The sequence below is a fragment of the Amblyomma maculatum genome, chromosome 10 (assembly GCF_055883805.1).
Source record: "Amblyomma maculatum isolate TAMU_Amacu chromosome 10, ASM5588380v1, whole genome shotgun sequence".
NCBI classification, from domain to species: domain Eukaryota; kingdom Metazoa; phylum Arthropoda; class Arachnida; order Ixodida; family Ixodidae; genus Amblyomma; species Amblyomma maculatum.
In genome coordinates, this window is record NC_139353.1 from 126,310,899 (window position 1) to 126,326,632 (window position 15,734).

The following is a 15,734-nucleotide window of genomic DNA, read 5'->3' on the forward strand; positions in this document are numbered from 1 at the left end:
CTTGGTAGGAGATACTGGAGTGGGTTGCCATTACCTTCTCCAGTGAATCACATTTTGTCAGAACTCTCTGCCGTGACCTGTCTATCTTGGGTGGCCCTACACAGCAGAGCTCACGACTCAATCGAGTTTCGCAAGCCCCTCCGCCACGACAAGGCAGTAATCCATGAAGGGGCTTGCGATCTTACGAGTAGAATTTTGATTCCCGTTCTTAAAGATGAAACAGAACACCGCCTATATCACGCACCATCTCGGGAATTCACAGATTCTGCTAACACTCATGAGTCTATAAAAGATCTCACCTTAATATACGGCGTGTAGCAGCTACCGTTGTCGATGAGTTTAAAAAAATTATATTTTTTGTAGGCCAGATGAACAACTTGCGTATAGCTTCCAGCCGTCCTGAGCACCACTGGCAATTTCTTGTTTTGCAAATAATGGCTAGGGTTAAGATAGATTAGTTGAATACTAAGTTGAATAAGTACGGGCTTCTATTTCTGATGTCTAAATTATTACAGCTGCATAGTACATTCGCGCTCCACGCTTGCTGCTGTCTCTTCATGTGCGCCTACTAGCTGATGCGGGCGTAGACACGAACGCAGACCCATCAGCCAGCCGCTTCAACGGGGACGCAGAGCTCCGCCGCAACTGATTTTATTCACTATAACCATCAATGAGAGCAGCACAATCGTGGTGTGCTCACAAGCTAATCCCGTTATATTACTGTATTTCGTGGAATTGATATGTAGGTTGGAAAAAAGATACAGATACAGGAAAAGCCCCATGCGGGGCTTTCTTTATGACAATTATAATTAAGAGGTTTCTTTAGAGGTTCTCCATCACTGAAAACCACATCGCCTTTTGTCAAAATTTAGTACCTTTTAAAATTTCCTCAATATTAACTTATTATATTGGAGAACGAAAAATTGCTTGCATGGCACAAGACTGCTGACATCTACTGAAATGGTTTGTCCGGCCAATCTGAAAGGCTTAATTAACCCTTGGCTAACGTTACCGGGCACCACCTATATATTGTCGCAGGAGAGTATCAAGCAATGACTCCGCCTAGTACATAAAAAATTGTCGCGAGTGAGAAACAAGTTTCAAAGCTGATAAAAAGGACCCTTGATTGCTTTACAAAATGGCACCAGTAAATGCCAGCTACTGCAAAACCTACGTAGTAGCCATTGAGATCAAAAGGAGAAAACATTACCTTGAAAAATGCCTTACAATTAATTGGTAGAATACAGAGGATGAAACGCACTGAATAATAAACCAGTAGACTAAAAGCCACACTAGGACTCGAATCACAAACTTAATACAGGTTGGAAGACCACTGCATAGTTAAAGCAACAACTCACAGTGCTCTCTTATTGAACTAAATTTAGATATTTCATTCTTTAGATACGAAGGAAGGCAAATGTCATCGATATTAAAGAAAGCGTTGGGTTTTTGTAATGATATTCCTGTACTTAGCGCTTAACCAGGGCAGTGGAAGGCTTACAAGGCAACGCGCACTTACCCATTTTTCGGTCTTCACCGGCATGGACTCGCGACTAGGAGTTCCCGTAACACTGGTGCGCTGACATATAGTATACCCAGCTTGTCAGCAGTCAAAACTCCCTTTCGTCTTCTGTTCTCCAACCGTATAGGAGGATAGCAAGCTAGGGGAGGACCTTCAGGCTCATCTGTCCGTCTTTTCTGCGTATACTTCTTTCTCACTCTCGTGCACACAAACGGCCATCCGTGGTTAGAGCGTTATTCAACTGCTCGTAGCAGTCAAGACCACGTTATTTTGATATATCTTTGGCAGATACGAAGAGGAAAAGAAAATGATCGACCCTGAAAACAGACTGTCTCTGAACAACCACCACTGCTTCGTTCGTATATAGGAGAAATCAGAAGAAAGAGAGAAACAGGCGCATTTCGACAGCACGCTTCCACCACTGAAGCGGTGTCAAGTGCAATGACAGCCTTACAACTGATTAAGGCACTTGTGGCAAATGGATCCGTTCTGGATGCTCACAGCCCGAGTGGGCCGGGAGCAGCCACATCTGGCACTTTGCACTTTCGTTCCCTTGTGTATTTTGTTTGTGGTGGTTTGTCAGCCTTGTGCTTTTAGAGCGCACCCCAGGCCTGCTGGATGGCCCATAGTTTAATGTCCTTGTCTGTACTTTGCACAGCACTTTGAAGTTCCGGCGGGTATGTCTTGGAGGCAGCTTCGGTCGGTAACCTGACATAGTCCCACATGATGTGCCGTAGGTCCGCCGGCCCCACTTGAAATGCACGGCACATATCACATGTGTATATATTTGGGTGAAGGAGATATAGCACTGGCGGGGCGAGGAGTGACCCGGTTTTTATTTGCCTTAGGATGACCGCCTCCTCCCGACTAAGTGCCAGGTGAGGCGGAAGCATTGTCCGTTGAGCTAGGCGGTAACACTTAGTCACTTCCACGCAAGTGGTCATTCGTTCTTTTGTTTCGAACCACCCTCGGCACGGTCACTCTTGGGGGCGAGGAAGGTAAGCGCTCACGCCGTTGAACGGGCCGTCTCGTGATTCGGTGCGGCTGCACAATCTCCCGCGTGGGCTAGGAACCACTTGACGCGGATAGTGTTGCCGCGCTGTTGGAGCTGGAGCTTACGATGGCGGGCTCTGGCGCGCACACTCGCCCCTTGGCAAAGCTGCGCACAGCGTTCCTCGAATCGCTGAGCACGGTGCTACACCCAGCCTTCGACATCGACAGACAGATGGCAACTTGGCATGCACATTGGCAGCAGCAGTGGCGGAGATAGAACATTGCTGAACACCGTTGCCTGTATCTTGCAGGACCATCATCACGCGACGTTTCATCGCCTGCCTGCCTGACGCCTGTCTACCGCTCGTCACCGGCTGCTTACTGCGTGCCTGCCGCACTGAAGTACTGCAGCACCCTGACACTCACTTGGAACCTACCGATTCAGCTGCTCTCGATGACGTCACGACGGCTACAGCTATAAATTCGTCGACAACGACCGGCCTCCCACATTGGCAGCAGCAGTGGCGGAGATAGAACATTGCTGAACACCGTTGCCTGTATCTTGCAGGACCATCATCACGCGACGTTTCATCGCCTGCCTGCCTGACGCCTGTCTACCGCTCGTCACCGGCTGCTTACTGCGTGCCTGCCGCACTGAAGTACTGCAGCACCCTGACACTCACTTGGAACCTACCGATTCAGCTGCTCTCGATGACGTCACGACGGCTACAGCTATAAATTCGTCGACAACGACCGGCCTCCCACATTGGCAGCAGCAGTGGCGGAGATAGAACATTGCTGAACACCGTTGCCTGTATCTTGCAGGTTGGTTGCTGTTTTGTATACTTGCTATCCTTTACTTTCCCCTTTGAAACTTATCCCGACACTGCTGCTGCCACAAGCATATTTTACTCGTCCTTTCTGCTTGCTAGTGTGCGAACTAATATTCCACTAGGTGAATTACCTCGGCCGCGTGTGCAGGGCGAACATCTGCTCACAAATATCACTGAAATGTCGAAAGAGCTCGTTAAGCTGTTCGAAGAGTTAAAACGAGAATTAAAGCAAGAATTCAAAGAATTAAAAGAAGGGTTCGAGCGAGACCTCAGGAAAGATATACGAGAAATAAAGAATAGCTTAGCATTCATAAATGAAAGCTACGAGGAAATGAAAACATCGGTGAGCATTGTTGAAAAGGAAAATGCAGACCTCAAGAAATGCGTGACCAGTCTGCAAGAGGAACGTGATGCTTTGCGCTTGCTGTTAAAGCAACATGACATTCGACTCCTGCAAAACGAACAGCACTCCAGATGCTTCAATATTGAGGTAACAGCTGTACCTCAATCTGAAAAGGAGGATGTTCTAGAACTAGCCAAGAAGCTCGGCACGGCCATTGGCGTTCCTCTTGATGATGCTGACGTTGAGGCATGCCATCGAGTTCGAACAGCTGGCAATTCTACTGCACCAAACATTGTCGTACAATTCGCACATAGAGCTAAACGCGACCTTTTTCTTGAAAAGGCTAAGAAGCAAAGACTAACATCAGAAGCATTGGAAGTCGAGCCAAAGGTCTCGATCTTTGTAAATGAGCACCTTTCTCCCGCAATGAAACGATTATTTGGAGCGGCAAATGCGCGAAAGAAAGAACTTGGCTGGAAGTATGTGTGGACGCGGCAAGGAAAAATTTACGCCCGGAAAGCAGATGGTACGCCCCTTGTCTCTGTTGAGCACATCGATGACCTGTCCAAGATCGCTTAGACGAATTTTTAAATTGTCCGTTTTTGACCAAACCTTTTGTACATGGTTCTTCGGCCATCTGAAGTTAAATATATCGCAATAGGAAAATACCCGGCATTATCTCTGTTCCACCAAAATGTGCGATCAATGGCTAGCAAGGAGGATGAACTAGCGCTCTTGCTTGACACATTCCGCATATCGTTTTCTGTTATCATGCTCACAGAAACTTGGTACACCAAGGATTCGCAGGTATTCATTCTACCTGGCTATCAGTCTTTTTGTCGAAGTCGTCTGGACAGGCGAGGGGGTGGCGTCTCTATTTTAATGAAAGAAAACCTTATCTGTGAAGAAGTGGCTGAATTTTGTGCACTCACTGCAGACTATGAAGTGCTTACCTTGCGCACACAAAACAATGTCTACTGCGTCTTGTACCGACCGCCCTCCGGCGATTTCGACAACTTTCTTCATTTCCTTGAAAATTTATTCGGCTACGTGATGGACAATAGGATAGATCTTTACTTAGGAGGAGATATAAATGTAAATATGCTCGTGCCAACACACTCCCAAAAGAAGCTATCCAACACCATAGACGTGAACGGTTTTTGGAACGCAATAACAGAGCCAACTCGTGTTACTCCAGATAGTTCTTCATTATTGGACGTATTTATCGCAAATATTAATGCAGATTTAGTCAAAGCAAGCGCTGTATGCACTGGCCTTAGTGACCATTTCGGAACACTATTGCTAGTTAGAAAACCCCAAAAGGTTACTACAAAAGTGAAGCAAACAAAATATGTACGAACAATGAATGAAGGCAAACTTCAGTCTTTTCGTCGTGCTATTGGTAACGAAGCATGGAATTCTGTTTATGAAGCAGGAAATAGTGACGCCGCGTATGATAATTTCATTGACGTGTTCAAAACTCTCTATGACGCAAATTTTCCGTTAACACCAATAAAAAAACCAAAACAAGCCCGAAAACCTTGGCTAACGGGAGAACTACTGAACATGATTAAACATAAAAATGCCTTGTATGCCAAATTTGCAAAAGATAAGAATTTAGAAATATTTGCTGAATTTAAGTCTTACCGGAACAGGCTTACTTCTAGATTACGTGCAGCAAAAAATGCATATTTTGTTAACATGTTTTCTGATGACAGCGCTAAACGCACTGATGTGCTTTGGCGAAAGCTTAATTCCCTGCTGCGTCCTGGCACTCAAGAAAGTATACCTGATACATTTATGCATGAAGGAGAGGAACTTAATGGTAGCGCACTGGCTGACGCCTTAAATATGTTTTTCGTACGGCAGGCTGACCACTGCGACGGTTCTGGAAGTGATAGTGCATATGACGCGGACACGTATCTATCCCAGTTTATGGGCAGCCAATCGCTTTTTCTCCGTCCTACTGATTGTGCCGAGGTGTCCTTTTGTTTTCAGTCCATCAAAAACAGTAAAACTGAGGATGCATGTGGTGTGCAGCTCCTTCCCGTAAAGCACGTACTTGATTTAATCTGTCCCGTTGTCACTTTTATATATAATTTAATTTTGTCTACAGGTGTATTTCCTAGGGCAATGCAGATTGCACGAGTGGTTCCAGTACATAAATCTGGAGACCCAAACGTGTTCTCCAATTACCGTCCAATCTCGGTACTGCCGGTATTTTCTAAAGGCATAGAAAAAATATTGCACATTAGAATTACATCATATTTTTCTCGACAAAACTTTCTCTTAGACTATCAGCACGGTTTTAGGAAGCATCGATCAACAGAAACAGCCCTTTTAACGCAAAAAGAAATTATCATAGAAGCATTTAGTAAGAAACATGTAGTACTAGGGATCTATATAGATTTTTCAAAAGCATTTGACCTGGTAAATCATAACATCCTTCTTTCAAAATTATACAGATATGGTGTCCGCGGAACACCCTACGCGCTACTGAAGTCATACCTTACAAATCGAAAGCAGTACGTAGAAATAAATAATGTTAAATCTTCTTTGCAAACTATTTACACTGGCGTTCCGCAGGGAAGCATACTCGGGCCGCTTTTATTTCTTATTTATATTAATGATATGGCACACTGTACACAGGGCGTAATTTTTAACTCCTACGCAGATGACACCACAATCTTCTTGTCCGGGACCACGGAAATCGACATTGAAGAACGAGCAAATAGCGCTTTAATTGACTTGGATCGCTGGGTGAAAGCAAATTGCTTGAAAATTAACACGAGCAAAACAAAAGCTGTGTGTTACTCACCGAAAGGAAAACATTTATCAGGTAGCATAAACATACGACTAGGAACCGAACAAATTGAACTTGTAGATTCGGTAAAAGTACTCGGAGTGGTATTTTCGAGCCACCTGACTTGGAATGAACATATTGACCATATTCAATCGAAAGTGTCATCAGCTGTTGGCGTCATGGCCCGAATAAGATATCTTCTACCTCCTAAAATCAAGCTGCTATTATATAATGCTCTCGTGTTATCCCTTTTCCAGTACTGTAGCCTAGTTTGGTGTACCACAGGAATAACTAATTTATCAAAACTGCATGTATTACAAAAAAGAGCCGTCCGGTATATCGCTGGTGTAACCTATTTCCATCCCACCAAAGAGCTTTTTTCCAAGTATGATATACTTTCGGTGTTCCAGTTATTTGAGTATAGACTTATATTGACTTATAAGTCTCACGTAAAATCAAATAGCAGTTGTATAATTTCACTTGCAGACATAAAAGAAAATCCTGGAAGCAGACAAACTCGACATAAAGAAAAATACCTTGTTCCAGTACCTCGCACATACGCATATACACAGTCACTGCATTATACTGTACCCAAATTGTTGAATAGGCTACATTTTGCCGGACTTGACCCAGTTGGCGTGTCGAACCACGATGTCAGCCTCTATTGTCGAGGAGAGCTGTCATGAATTTGTATATATATTTCTCTTTTTGCATCATTGTGTACCATTGTTTTATTGTTTTCTGTATCAGCAATGCTTTCCCACTTCTTTCCTTGTATCTTTGTGCTGTATTTTATAACGTTCCTTCGTTCGTACAGAAGGAACTGTACAACGTTTTACCCGTTTTTTATTTGTATAAACGTGTTTAGCTATAAACATGTGAATTGATTTTTTCTCCTGTCTGCTGCTCTGCCAACCTTGTAAGGGGGCCAGGACCCCGTCAAGCTGTTTTTACAGCTTTTAGTTCTGGCCCCTCCTTTTCTTGCTAAAAGGAAATAAACTTGAACTTGAACTTGAACTTGAACTTGAACTTCCTCGGCGTCTGTGGTGTTCGTGCACCGCACGCTCGCTGCCGTTGTCTTGATGCCGGTAGCTGCCGCAACGGTCACTGCTACGAATCCTTCTCGCTTGTATTCCGCTGCATCCACGTACCGGGCGTGCGGGTCTTTGGCGTGTTGTTCGACGAGGACTTTGGCCTGTGCCTGCCGCCGTTCTTGGATGTACTCGGGGTGCACGTTCTTCGGGATGGGGTCCACGTGAATGCGGGCCCACGCCTCATCGCTGATCTCGCACGATTGCCGACTGGGTGCTCGGGGATTGATACCCAGGGACGTCAGTATACTGCGACCTGTCTCCGTGGTAGATAGGCGCACCTATTGTGCAGTGAGCTGCGCCTCGGATACTTATTCTAAGATGTTATGAACGCCGAGCTGCAGGAGCCGATCCGTACTCGTGGTCCCCGTTATTCCCAGCACTGTCTTGTAAACACGTCTGATCAATGTGTTTATCTTTGTACTGTCAGTGACCTGTCTCTTTAGGTAGGCCGCAACGTAGGTGACGTGACTGATCACGAAGGACTGGATAAGGCGCAGAAGGCTGTCTTCACGTTTGCCTGCCCGTCGTTTCGAGACTCGGTGTATGAGCCCGATAGCGTCCATTGCCTTGGTGGTAATCTTGTTGATGGTTCCTTCGTTGCGGCCGTTAATGTTAAGCAGCAGGCCTAGGACCCTGATCTTGGGAACTTAGCGGATGCGCTGCCCCGATGCAGTCATGATCGTTATGTGATTGTACTCCGGAGGGGAAGCGTGTTTCCATCCCGGTCGTAATGATGTTAGGACGAACAGCTCGGATTTGGCGGGCGAGCACACTAGGCCTATGCCGTCAAGGTATTGTTCGATGGCAGTAACAGTCTCTTGGAGCTACTGCTCTATACTCGCATTGGTGCCGCCTGCCGCCCACAGGGTAACGTCGTCGGCGTAGACCGTATGCCGGACGCCTGTCCGCTGTACTGCCCTCGCTATCCTGATCATGAGGAAGTTGATGGGAAGCGGCGAGATGACTGAGCCTTGCGGGATACTCTTGCTGCCGAGCTTGTGTTCGGGGAGCTTAATGTCTCCGGCGTGCAGTTCCACCGCGCGGTTGGTGAACAAGTCTTGGATGTAATTGTAGCTCACATCCCCCATGTTGAGTCTTGATACTTGTGCTAATATGGCTGAGTGTTTGTCGAATGCTTTGTAAATCAAGCCGTGGTCGAATATTTCTTGATTGAGTTGTAGCATGGGGCATCTTGTGTGCAGAGTACACGCCGCAAGCCGATCATCTTATCTGGATATAGGCCTTCCTTCTCCAGTTAATCCTGCCATCGGTTGGCAACCACGTGCTCAGCACCTTGGCCACGCAGGACGTGAGCGAGATGGGACGCAAGTTGCCGGTGGCCGATGGCTTGCTCGGTTTTAGATTAGGGTGGTTCTTGCAGTCTTCCTCGGTTGACGGAGCTTGCCCAAACGCCAGCATTCATTGTAATAGCGACTTACAGCCTCGATCGATGCATAACCGAGGTTACGTAGCATCTTACTGGTAATAAGATCTGGTCCGGCTGCTGAGCGGGTGTTGAGCCACGTGTTGGGCAGCCCCACGTATGGCGGGTGGGTTTGAGATGACATCTGTGACAGATACGTGGCTTCCAGGGTCTTGATAACGACGTCTTTTCCTTGTTGTGTGGTGGTGTGTATGAGGCAGGCGAGGCGGTCGCGTTGGTGTGACGTCTTGGGTTTGTTTATGAGGTGCCGAAATAGATTCTATGTCCAACCACGATGTAGTAACCTGTCAGCTCGGTTGCGGACTTCGTTCCACTGCTGACGGCAGAGGACCTTGTAGTAATGTTGAAGTGCCCTGTTTAAGTCAGCCAGCTTCTTTCTCAATTTGCGATTCAGCCGTTGCGGCTTCCAGCGCGCCTGTATCGAATGCTTGGCCTCGATCAGATGGACCAGACAACTGTCCATGACTGCCTGTCACGACCGTTTCAATGGTCTTCGTGGCCGAGTGCACTGCATCGCGGAGCTCTGCCGACCAGTTTTCGATGTCTGTGATGTCTTGCGGTGTGACTGGTCGTCCCTTACGGAAACTGTCCCAGTCCGTCCACTTGTGTGTAATGGTGTTGCGCGCCGGCGTTGATTGGGCATCGTAATTTCGAGGATATAGTGATCACTGCCCAGGTCGACGCCGGCGTTGCGCCATGTTGCTTTGCCGGTGTAGTCTTTCTTGATGAATGCAAAGCCTGGTGTGGTGTCTCGTGCTACGAATTGCCGATTCGGATAGGATGACTGGGATCCGTGATCAGGGTACACTTGTGGTCCGGTGTAAACTTCTGTAGGTCCCGTTCCTTTGCCGTGTCTTTCACATAAACCCACGCTCGATGGGGCGTTGAAGTCGCTTCTAATCAGCAAAGTGTTGCCTTTGGCTTGGGTGCTGGCTGTCTGCAGTAGGGCCTTGAATTTTTGTGTTTGGGGTTACTGTAGATGTTAGCGATAAACAGGCTGCCTTTCCGCTGCTTCCATGGGGTGATTTCGGTGAAGTTGTATTCTATCCCGCTGCGGTCGAGTCTGAGCTGGTGTTCAATGAACGTGAGCCCTTTGAGGACGAATTTCAATTGTTGCAATTGCGGCAGTTCACTGCCAGACCGTAATGCCCAGTAGTGATCCTATTGTGGCTTGGGGATGGGACATGGTTGTGATGGAGTTGGGGCTTGCGTGTGTTTTTGGAGATATGGGCGGTTGGCCGATTGCGCAGCAAAGCTGGGCTGCATACTATGGGCTTGAGGGTTTGTTCAATGAAGTCGAAGCGCTCCTTGGTTCGGTAGGATGTGGTTATTAGCTCCTCCAGCCGCGCCAGGTGTTGGTCGGTAATGACAGCAGTGCTGGCGTAGGTGTCGGTGAGCGCTTCAATTTGGGTTTGGAGCTGAATTTCCTATTGGGCTAGGTCCTTATGATGTCGTGATGATTTGCGTTCTCGCTTTTTGGCGGTTGAGTCAGTGGTTTTCTCCTTCTCGGGCTCGTCTTGTGATGTGTCCAATGATCGTGTGCCTTGATGGGATGACGTGTCGGTGTTCTCGGAGGTAACGGCGGGTGTAAGCGTCTCGGGTAACTGTGCTGGCCCAGTGGTTGTCTGGGCTCGACCTGCTTGTAGTTCTTTCTCGACGTTGGCTTATTACAAATAAATTGCCCGCGCTGCAAATTTCTCTTGCATGAATTTCGACCAGCTGTCCTCGAACCCGTCCTTCGCAGGAACACGTTGAGTTGGCGCTACGTTACTGCGAACGAGCACCGCCATTCCTTTCTCTGTGGGGTCCTTGTAGGTGAGGTATCCCGAAAGTCTTGGTTCCCGTCTGTCTCTGTAGAGAAATTACATCGTGAGTCAGGCGAAATGGTTTGCGAGGACCAGGCCACTCCTGATCCTCGGCGACTTTAACATCCCTCACACAACGTGGAGCTATAAGTTCCAGTCAAAAAGAGGAAAAGCACTGGCCAAAGCTATGGAGGATCACGAGATTGTCATCCTGAAGGAGCCGGACGTAACTACCAGAAGAGGCAACAGTGCCACGAGGTACACCACACCAGACCTTTCATGGTTATCGGGTACGCTCGACGTCTCCTGCAGAAGCGAAGAAGTGGACGTGGGGCCTGACCGCAGCGTGATCGGCATCACGATCCGAGGTTCTCAATATCGGGCTGTGTTGAGGAGAGCGCGGATCACCGATTGGGACAAGATAAGAAAGTTCACCCAGGATCAAGAAGAGGCGTCTGACGAAGAATAAGGACAAGCTTAAACACAACAGAGCTACACGGAATAATCGAGGGACCAGACGACTGTCGAAAAATTTACTCAAGAAATCGCAACGACGTCGCAGACACCGTACGTGGACGCCAGACTGACCCACATGTGGGCGGCCCGGCACTTGTTAACGCAGCGATGGAAACGTCAGAGGCACAACAGAAAGCTGGCCAAGCGCATAGCAGCCTTGAACAAACAGATCGCCGAGCACGCGGCGAAACAATGCAGGGACAATTGGCTGAAGACCTACGACGGCCCACAGGGCAAGCTCTCGACATGGAAGACGTGGTGTCTCTTGAGTCATCTGATCAACCCGCTGAGTAGCAAAACTGCGACCAATCGCAACCTTACCAAAGTATTTAACATGGACAAGAAAGACCGCCGCAGGCTCCTGGAAGACCTGAAGGCGAAGTACCTAAAGACAGAAAAGGGGCAGTACCCGGGGCCCGAGAGGTACGAACGACCCGACAAAGAAGAGTTTGAACGGCCGTTTTCCATCATGGAACATAGATGAAAGTAACAAGAGAAGTGCGCACGGCAGGGATGACATAACATACTAACTACTCGGTAGCATGAGCGGCAAAGCGGCCCGCGACCTCATAGGGCACATCAACGAAGCCTGGGGCAGCTCGTGGTTGCCGAAGGAATGGAAGGATGCCGAGGTCTGCTTCATTGCAAAACCCCGGCAAGGCCCTCACGATAGAAAACATGCGGCCCATCTCCCTCACGTCCTGCTCGGGGAAGGTAATGGAACGCATGGTCCTTTACCGCAAGAAACACCTCGATGAAACTGATCGGATGCTGGAGACGATGGACGGCTTCAGGCAACATCTTAGCACCCAAGACGTGATGATCCAACGTCACAAACAGGTCGTCAAGCCGGCCACGAGGCATTCGCCGCGCGGGATACTCGCCCTCGACCTGAAGGGAGCCTTTGATAACGTGTACCACGCGAGCGTGCTGCGGAATCTGAATATGGTCAGGTGTGGCCGAAACACAATGGGCTACACCAAAGATTTTCTGTCAAACCGAACAGCGGCCATCAGGATATGGAAGAAGTCAGACCCTGTCGAGCTCGGTAATAGGGGCACCCCACAGGGATCGGTCGTGTCGCCCGTGCTCTTCAATCTGGCCCTCCTGCCCCTGCCTGGTCTACTAAAGCAAATCCAATGCCTGGATCACGCTTTTTACGCCGTAGATATTACGGTGTAGATGGCTCGAGCCGGGTCTGATGCCTGGATGGAGGAAGCTTTGCAGAAGGCGGCAACCACCATGCACGAATACGCAAAGTCGTGCGGACTGAGCTGCGCTCCCCAGAAATCAGAGCTGCTTATGATCCAACCGGGAAGATCTAAGAAAGAGCGGCCGTCGAACGGAATCGTCACCATCGACGGAACGGCTATCAGGCCAACACAGCAAATCAGGATCCTCGGCCTACTACTTCAAACCGACGGGAAGGCACACGCCGCCGTAACAAAGATCAAGACCACAACCGAACAGATACTCATTATGATTAGAAGGGTATCGAACAGAAACCGAGGCCTCAAAGAGGACGATGCCACGGGCCTGATACGCGTGTTCGTCGTGTCACGGGTTACCTACTCCGCAACTTATCTCCAGCTGACAAAGGCAAATAGGGACACCCTAAACACGATGCTCCGTAAGACAACAAAGCAAGCACTGGGCATACCCTTATACTCGTCCACGCAGACTGCTAGACATGGGAACCCACAACACGGTGAAGGAGCTCATTGAAGCCCACCTCTCTAATCAGAGAATCCGGATCAGTCATACGAAACACGAACCAGCCGTCCTACGCAAGATAGGATGGCAGATTGAGCCAGTATCCCTCAAGGAAGCCCTTCCGGAAGACTGGAAGACGACCATTCAGACCAAATGATGCCGGTCAAGGACGATGAGAGGCGCACCGCGCGGACCAAAGCCAGAGCCCGGAAGCTGGAAGAGAACCCCAGGGTCCTCTACGCAGACGCCTCGCTCGGAAAACACAGTGACCGTGCCGCGGTGGTGGTTACGTCAAACGACAGGCTGATCGTCAGCGCGTCCATAACGACAACAGACCCCATATTTGCCGAAGAAGCGGCCGTGGTCTTCGCACTCGCATAACCGAGCGTGGACACCGAGGTCACCGACTCAAAGACAGCCTACAGAAGCTTCCGCAGAGGGGTAATGCAGTCCACGGCCCGAGCCGTTCTATCCAAGTGCAAGCCTCCGGTAAGAGACATAGAGCTCGTGTGGGTCCCGGCCCACTCGCAGGTAGCAGGCAACACCATCGCAGACTACCGTGCCCGAGAAATGTCAATCCAGGGCGAGCGCGAGCCGGAAGAGCTACCGCATGCGGTTACCAGCTTTTGGGAGATAACCCGCATGTACCGAGGGGAAAGGTTCAGACTGCCAGAACCGCACCCCAAACTCACCAGGCAACAGCAGACGGTCCTACGTCGAGCGCAGGCGGGATCGCTTGCGCATCCCGTTCTGATGAACTGCATGTACCCTGCGGAACACGATATGCTCTGTCCTTTTTGCAAAAAAAGAAAAAGGCACCCTGCGTACGTTTTGGCATAATGCACAAAACTCGAGATCCCCTCCTCCCCTTCCCGCCAATACCCCCCACCTCCCACCCCTTGAGCGATGGGAGACCATGTTATCCAGCTCCGCCATATCCACCTAGCTCGCACTGACGGACAGGGGCCAAGAGCAGCAGGGAACATATGGGTCCCGCAACTCGAGAACCACCCCGTCTGGTCCAAGCATGCACCACCGAATTCTTTCGGGCATAACAAATGTTGACTCCTCCATCGACGTCGGCTAGCTCTTGGGTAAGCCGGCGCGTGGTTTCTAACGGCGTTGCGTTGGCGGCGCTGAGTTGTTTGAGTTCCTTGTAGTAGAGGCTGGTAGTCCATTCCTGCTAGCTGCTTTGTGTTCTTGGGCCACTACTGCCGCTGTTGGAGCTAGCGTTGCTGCTTTTACCTTTTTCCTTTGCTGCGTCCACCCTACAGATTCTGCCACGATAGCGCGAACTCTTAGCGTGCGTCTGTTCCTGCGAGATGAGTCACGGCCACGCGATGCGGTGCGCGAAGCTCTTCGGGGATCCGGTACGGGAAGCATTGCGCGAGCGATAGCGTCCATGCTTGGAAACGAGCTTGAGGCGAGTGCTTGAGTGTGATATTCTTCGGTACCTACAGGCTTGTGAGGGGGAATACGCAGAGATCTTGCACTTGCATAGGGGAGCTAGAATTAGATATCCACCACCTCACAAAGCCCTAACAAAGGAGGAAGCGACCGGCTGGCGCAGATTACAGACCAACTCCTTTCCTAACCTACACATACTTAATAAAATGTTCCCGACACAATACAGAGCCGCCTGCCCTTGGTGCGATGCCACACCTACACTTTATCATATCACGTGGGAATGCGAACGCAACAAAGCATTCCACCAACACGAAGACCCGAGTGCGGAGCAATGGGAGAGTCGGCTCACCAGCGGCGAGCTCGCGACACAAAGGGCCTTAGTGCGGCACGCGACTGATGCAGCACGACTCAGTGGAGCCTTGGAATAGGGGCCCACCCTTGCTGACGAGAAGCCTCAAGTCGCCAGCGCCAGAGAAGACGACGGAGACTTCACAACCGCGAAACCCTTGAAATATCCAATAAAGTTTTCACTCACTCACTCAATCACTCGGTGTTATGGAGTTCGACTGCATCGTTTTTCTGTTCTTCGAAGTTACGGCGTTCGCATTGCCGTCGCCGCAATACATATGAAACATTGTATTTGGCTTTGCAGACGCAGTCCACGGTGGGGTGTTCCTCACCGCAGAGCTTGCGTTTGGGGACACACGTACGGCCCTCTCTTGAATTAAAAGCACCGCATGCAACCCAAACATATGCATTTGGTTTGGGACACACGTCGCACCTGTGGCCCATCTCGCCACATACTTTGAAAACTTCTATTTGCTACTTGTAGACTACGCGGGTACAGCGTGGAACCGTATCGCACATACTTAGGAACCTTGACACCGTTGAACACTACGATGACTGTCGTCGTATTCCAGATTCGCTTAGCACCCGCGGCGAGGGGGTGGTACTCGGATATATCTGTTGCATTATATAAGCTTCTCTGTCTTTGAGCGATGTGCCCATGATCACGCCCTTGAGTGTGGCGTGGGCGCGGCCGTTCCATAAGCACTCATTTGGTAGTGTTGCATTGGACATTAATAGTGGGAAAGAAGGCTAGGTTGAGACGGCAAGGTCGTGACGGCAAGGCCAGCGATGCCTTGTCTAGCGTTTAAATCCGATCACGAACCCAGTCGCGTGCCGGCGCCGCGGTACGATGACGTTGATATGTAGAATTGAGAGAAGCTCAGGGTATGTAGAAATTAAAGACAATTCATGG